Below are 7,730 nucleotides of genomic sequence, written 5' to 3'. Positions count from 1 at the left end.
TCTTAACGTCAGCCTCCATTGTTCTGCCACGGCTTCTCCTTTCTCTCTCCCTCCAGGCTCTTTCTGTCCCAGTCTCCTCCTCTCCCTTCAAACTTCTCTCCCCCCATCCTTCCTTTTCTCAAATACATTCCTTATTCATTAGGATACATGTATATGACAATTATATTATAGTTGTCTCAAATATTGATGTAGATGGGTGATGTTATTTAGAATGTACCATAATCTGAGATGAATATATTATAAAATGAAATGTATAGGATGATTTCATTTTATGAGTGTTAATGTATATATATTATACCTATGTGCACAAATACCATTATAAGATAAGAATTGGAATGTATGCTTTATTATATGTAGTAAAAGAGTTATCAATTCAAACATTCAAATCACTATTTCATTTTGTAGTACTGAGGATTGGCCCTATGTAAGCTCGCCATGTTCTCTACCGGGGAAGCAAACCCCCTCACTCCCGGTTGCTTATGTGATCAGTTTAAATTCTACTTCCATTTATACCATCTCTCCATTTTCCTTCACAACTAGGGACAAGAACTGTAATTCTAGTTGAGCTGCCACCACATATAATTTATTTCGCTTTCCCCGTGGCATCTTTAAACACATAGCGGGAACAGTGATAAGCATCTGTATCCTCCTTCAAGGGATGTTGTGCAACAGCAGGCGTCACGTGGTACTTGGGAGGAGAGTTAGAGAAGTAGAAGTCCTGGATGCTTCATTTATTATTAATATCTCCTCCCTTGTCTGCTATGTTTTGAAATGACTCAGAATATTAATATGTGGGTCAGGGGACTACTTGGGAAAAGAGGAAGGAATCTGATGAAATACAGCACAGTATAAAGCAGTTACAGTTTTATCACCCTGGGAGCCAGCAGTATTTTGTCCTTTACTGTTTCTCTCTAGGTAATAATCCCCCAGAGTCGCCGTCCTTCCCTCTCCTCCTCTTCTGCCGAATAGTATTTATAGAGCATGCTTCCAGCTTTTAACATTTAAACTATGTATACTTGCTCAGCGTGCTCTGTTAACATCAAAAACAAAGCTACCTGCTAAAACTCAAAGTGAAACAATTTGTTTTAAATTTTAATACCTAATGACATCTCTGCCTTTACCTTAATGAGTCCCAGAACAAGAAAGACCACAAAGTTAATGTGTTCGTCAAATAAATCATTGTTCAGCTAAGACTCATAGGAATTTCTTCCAAATTATCGTCATAAAGGAACATGCTTCCCCCTTTATTAAATGTTAAGATGGTAAATTTTCATTTTATTTTTTCTTTTTTAAAATCTTTTAAGGACTATATTATCTGTGGCCACAGAACGGTTGAGGTCATTGTGTTATATGGTATAATGATAAGCTCTAATAAACATTAGAACCCAATATTGCCCTCGATGTTTAACATGTTAATCTCATTTATTATTATTACTATTATTTCCTACTTGGTAATACTATGTAATAATTCGATGAGTTTTCTGGCTTGCCTGTACAGTGTATAATTGCAGACATTATATCACTTGTCAGTGTCTGACCACACATACAGCAGCAACGTGTGACAACAGGGGCACTGTTGTAAGAAGAAGTAGAAGAAGTAACACATTTAGAGGATGACAAACATCAGACCGGCCCCTTGCAGTGGATGGTCTATCTGTGTGAATAAGGTGACGTACACTTTAGTGCACAAATCAGGCTCATTTCAGACATGCTAACTGTGCAGTAATTGGGACAAATTGTAGAAACCGGGACTTTCCAGGTCAAACTGTGGCATTTGTCCACTCTACTTAAAAGGAAGGGGGATGAGTAGGCAGCCTCCAAACAATGGCTTGTCTGGTTCATAAGGTTTACAGGTCTCTGTCTGTCTGGAATATAACTATTGCACTTTAAGATTCACTCCTAGAGAGATTTAAGCCTATGCCTTCGGATGTATATGCTTATACTTTATATTTCTGGATCTAGTTAGTAGACACACACATAATTTAACTACCTTAAACAAAGGATAATTACTTTTAAATTTTAATTAATTATTAATTATTAGTATGTGTAGTGTATATGTGTGTGTGTATGTGTGTGTATATGTGTGTGTGTATGTGTTATGTGTGTGTGTATGTGTGTTGTGTGTGTGTGTGTGTGTGTGTGTGTGTGTGTGTGTGTGTGTGTGTGTGTGTATGTGTGTGTGTGTGTGTGTGTGTGTGTGTGTGTGTGTGTGTGTGTGTGTATGTGTGTGTGTGTGTGTGTGTGTGTGTGTGTGTGTGTGTGGTGTGTGTATGTGTGTGTGTGTGTATGTGTGTGTGTGTGTGTGTGTGTGTGTGTGTGTGTGTGTATGTGGTATGTGTGTGTGTGTGTGTGTGTGTGTGTGTGTGTGTGGTGTGTGTGTGTGTGTGTGTGTGTGTATGTTGTGTGTGTGTGTGTGTGTGTGTGTGTGTGTGTGTGTGTGTGTGTGTGTGTGTGTGTGTGTGTGTGTGTGTGTGTGTGTGTGTGTATGTGTTAGAGTTAATTCTTCTTCCTTTGTGCAGACAACCAAGGTTGTCAAGCTTTCATGTCACCCTGACCTCCACCTACTGAGCTATTTTGCCACAGCTTAGATTTTCCTTTTTAAAAAAGAGCTACAATATGTATGCACAATAAACTTAGTCAGTCACAGAGAATAGTGAAATCCTGTCATTTTTAGCAAACATCATTGAATGGCATTATTTCCAATGAAATAAGGCAGATACAGAAAGATAATAGCTCATAGTCTTTCCCACATGGAAAGTTTAAACAGTCAACTGGCATGCACAACAGTCACGTGTGAGAGGGGAGAGTGGGTTGATGGGAAGAGTGGGCAGAAGGAAGCTAAACAGGGTCATTGCATGTTGTGAGTATGCATAGAAATATCACATAAAAACTTATTAATATGCACAATTCATGAGGGTAATAGAAGTAAGATAAAACATCTTTAAAAAAGGAATAATACTTGTGATGTGCTGCACTCTGTTCCTTAATTTCCAATGATTTAAAAATACTTATTCTGGTTATTCTTTATTAGGTACCAAATAGTTGTCCATTGCTGTGCATGACACGTTATTTTTTTGCAATCTTCAAAGCCCATTTTTTCCTTGTCACCTATCTCTGTTGCACTTTTAGATGAGGAAACTCTAAGATTTACAGTTTTGGTCACAGTCGTGTGGATAGCAAAGTCTTAGAGCTGGGTTAGAACCCAGCTTAGAATGGCTCCTGAAGAGAAGACTCCTTGACACGGTTGCTTGTGCTGAAAAGCAACCGAATTCTGCGAGCTATATGTGCATTATGAAGAAGAAAGTGCTCAAGGGCTTCAAAGAGACTATTAGAAAAAGGTGGTAGTTAAGTTCAAAGGTGCTTTTTAGAAAAGTCTAGAATGTTGTCCTCTTCTTAGTTGCTAAAACAGCTGTGATCTAGGTTCTAGAAACATTTGCTGTTATCAAAGTCTAATTAAATCAGTGGGCTTAGAGATGCCATTTCAAATTTAGTTCACTCAACATGTACGGAACAGCTGGTGAATTGTTACATTCAGGTCACAAACATCTACTTTTCGAAACAAAATACACCCATGTAGAGGTATGTAGTGGTAGGGAGGGGCATGTGAGATGGCATAGCCCACTATATTGTCCCACTGTTTTCTAGAGAACCTTGGGTCCTGTTGGTGTTTATCTACAGCTGTCTTTGGGTACAAGAAGAAAGGAGAAACTAAAAGCCATAGAGCCTCAGAATCCTGTTCCTTTTCTGCCTCTATTTCTTATTTATAGTTTTGATAGATTTTCTTTTATTTATAGAAACTCAGAAGCAGTCAGTTACCGACATATTGTGGGAAGAGTAGGAATAGCATACTTCTACTTGTCAAAGGAGTCAGTCTTCTTCATGAAATTCCTCTGTTCTTTATTCTCACATAGTCTCAGTATGTTGTTTTCATTGTCCTGGAACTCACTAAATAGCCTAAGTTGGCCTGAAAGTCACTGAGTTTGCCTCCCAAGTATTGGGGTCAAGCGATTCAATTAAGCAGGGCTCATAGGAGCTCACGGAGACTGAAGTGGCAATCATGGAACCTGCATGGGTCTGATCTAGGTCCTCTGTATGTATGCTATGGTGGTTTAGCTTAAAGCTTTTGTGAGACTCCTAACAGTGGATTGGGGTGTCTCTGACTCTTTTGCTTGCTCTTGGAACCTTTTCCTCCTACTGGGTTAACTCATCCAGTCTTGATAAGAAGGTTTATGCTGAGGTTTTATTGTATCTTGTTATGTCACAATTGGTTGATACCCCTGGGAGGCTTGCTTTCTTCTGAAGGGAAATAGGGGTGGTGGATCTGGGGGTGACCAGAGAGTTAGGAGGGAACTGGGAGGAGTAGAAACTGAGGTTACTATGTATTGCATGAGAGAGGAATAAATATAAATAAAACAAAACAAGACAAAACAAACCAAACAATGTGTGCTCTCATGCATGGAAATAAATCTTTGAATATCTTAAGAGTGAGATTGCCAAGGGTTGGGGATTTAGCTCAGTGGTAGAGCGCTTGCCTAGCAAGCACAAGGCCCTGGGTTCGGTTCTCAGCTCTGAACAAAAAAAGCTTTAAAAAAAAAGAGTGAGATTGCCATCATCAGAGAGGCTTCTTCTAGCAGCTGATGAGAGTGAATGGAGAGACCTACAGCCAAACATTAGAACTGAGAGACAGGGGGAGGAGACGGGTAGAGGAGGGGGAGAAGGAAAAGGAGACAGGGAGAGGGAGAGAGAGGGAGAAAGGGAAAGAGGAAAGGAGAAGGAGGAAGAGGGGAAGGAGGAGGGGGAGTCTTTCTTGGACTCTTGATCAAGCCAGTCACATGTGTTCATATGAATGTGTTAACAGACACTGACTAAAGCAAATATGGTGACTTTGGCCTTCTAAAATTGTGGTAATTATGATACAAATTTCTTTAGCCTTTACTGACTTTGTTGTTAAATCTTGAAACTTTTTGGGTTAGTTTTATCCTAATCTCCATCTGAAGTCGTGTGTGTGTGTGTGTGTGTGTGTGTGTGTGTGTGTGTGTGTATTCCCGTGCATATATGTACTTTTGTATGTCAATGGAGAATAGAGGTTGATGGGGTCTTCTTCCGTTGCTCTTCACCTCGTTTTTTAAAGGCAGGACCTCTCACTGAGCAAGTTCATACATTCAGGTGGGCTGTCTGAACAATGTCCTTCAAGGATTTGCCTGTCTATTCCTCCTCACTACTGGTATTAAACATCAGCTATCACACCCACCCTTTTTGGTAGATTTTAGGATCTGAACTCAGGATCTTATGCTCATTTTACTAACAGACCCAGCCAGTACTGAAGCACTGATTTTAGACTGAAAAATTCCAAGGGTTTGGTCAGCAAAACAAGCCACTCTGGTCTCTGTCCTCCCGTCAAGAGAAGATTCTGCATTCAGAGAAATCACTCTATAAATATAGCTATTTGTGCTTTCTGCATTTACATGAGTAAGATTTTTGGACACAGAATCTTATTGTGGAAGAAAAGAAACACCTCATTCTGCCTTTTTAGGTTTCATATACTTCTGGTCCTGTCTAGTAAGAGAATCAGAGGATCATGAGGCTTAAATGTTTCTTTTTAAATTCTTGCAATATTCTGCCAGTATTATGGAAAGCAAATTATTGAAGACAGTGATGGGTATTTAATCTAGTTCAATTTTACCTCTCTAGCATGGGCTTTTTTGTTTGTGGACTGAGAATCAGAGGCATGGAACTCCACTGGGCCTTTAAGGTGGGAGGCCTCTGTTGAAGTGTAGGAGTGAAGGAATCATCTAAATTCCACCAGGGACAAGTAGGAGCGCACCAGATCTGCAGCTGGAAAGGATCAGCCAGCAGTTGCAGCCAGATCATCATGGTGACTGTAACCCAGACACAGAAACAGTGTGGGAGGCAATCTGCTGGCGGCTTCCTTGTGTCACTTGTAAAACAATGTTAGGGCTTACTGCCTTCTTCAGTGAAGGAGGAAAATAATCCCCAAAGATTTCTTCTTGGAGATTTCCTTTTTGTGTGTGGTAGAAACAGAAATACAGAAAATGACTTTCATTAATAAAAAATCTGTACTTCTAGAAGGACGGCCAAAGTGCAGATGCTTCAGTCCTTCTTAGAAGGGGGAACAAAAATATTCATAGGAGGAAATACGGAGACAAAGTTTGGAGCAGAGACTGAAGGAAAGGCCATCCAGAGACTGCCCCACTTGGGGATCCAGCCAATACACAGCCACCAAACCCAGACAATATTGCTGATGCCAAGAAGTGCATGCTGACAGGAGCCTGATAAGCTGTCTCCTGAGAGGCTCTGCCAGAGCGTGACAAATACAGAGGCAGATGCTCTCGGCCAACCATTGAACTAAGAGTGGGGTCCCCAGTGGAGGAGTTAGAGAAAAGATTGAAGGAGATGAAGGGGTTTGCAACACCATAAGAACAGCAATACCAACCAACCAGAGCTCACAGGGACTAAACCACCATCCAAAGAGTACACATGGACAGGCCCATGACTCCAGCTGTATATGTAGCAGAGGATGGTATTGCCTAGCATCAATGGGTGGAGAAGCCCTTGGTCCTGCCAAGGCTGGACCCTACTGTAGGGAAATGTCAGGGCAGGGAGGCAGGAAGGAGTGGGTGGATGGGTGGGGGAACACCCTCATAAAAGAAGGGGGAGGAGGATAGGGTGTTTATGAATGGGAAACCAGGAAAGGGGATAACATTTGAAATGTAAATAAAAAAATCCAATAAAAAGATAGTTTCTTTTTATATTTTGCTCTAAAAAAGCAGTATTGTGACAAGAATTCTTATTTATTTATTTTTATGAAACATCATTTTTTTTACTTGGGTTAAAAATCTGGAATGTTTCTGAGGTAAAGAATGTATATATTCAAAAGTTTAAAATATGTCATTGAATTATCTTTTAAAAAGTCTTTGCATTCTTCTATGAATTTCTTACTATATTTTTGGGAATTCATAAAAAATTGAGGATGCCCCAACAACTCCTGACTTCGGCTGACTCTCAGGCCTAAAATATTGTGTCTATTGTAGTAACATTGTAGTAACTCATCCCCTTGATGAGTACAAACTCCACCTAGGGTTAACCCCTTACCTTCTATTCTTCTGCCTTTTGTTTTATTAATACTTAAAGCCATAGCTACCGAACCAAAGTGATAGAATAGAATCTGCTCCTTTAAGTGTTTACACAAAGTGCCATAAAGTTAAGATGTTTACAGAATGTAGCTGGAGAGAGTAGGTCCGGGTGTCCCAGGGTCTTAGAGTTACGCTCAATGACTGACAAGTGGCAAACTAGAGATAAAGTTAAGCACAAAAACTTTTCTATAGAAAGAGTGTAAGAGAGGGAAGGAACCTGTAACCAGCAGAGACTAAGTAGGATGAGGACAGAAATCAGGGCAGTATCTGTGAGTGCCACTGACAGACTCTTCAGCTTGCTTTATGGCCTCCCCTGTGCCTTCTGATGATATTTGTGTTGATCTTGTCCAAACAAAACAAAACAAAACAAAACAGAACAAAACAGAACAAAACAAAAACCCAAACAAACAAAAAACAAACCCAACTCCAAGGAAAACTGCAAGGCCAAGCTTTTACTTTAGAAGCACCCTTCATTTGTGGGGTTGATCTTAGCGGCAGTGAGGTCTATATATTTTTAAATCATCTTCAAAACATGTTAAGAGCCTTTGAGCAAATATTTTCCAAGTTAGCACATTT

The sequence above is a fragment of the Rattus rattus genome, chromosome 8 (assembly GCF_011064425.1).
Source record: "Rattus rattus isolate New Zealand chromosome 8, Rrattus_CSIRO_v1, whole genome shotgun sequence".
Classification (NCBI taxonomy): Eukaryota; Metazoa; Chordata; class Mammalia; order Rodentia; family Muridae; genus Rattus; species Rattus rattus.
This window is presented reverse-complemented; position numbering follows the sequence as displayed.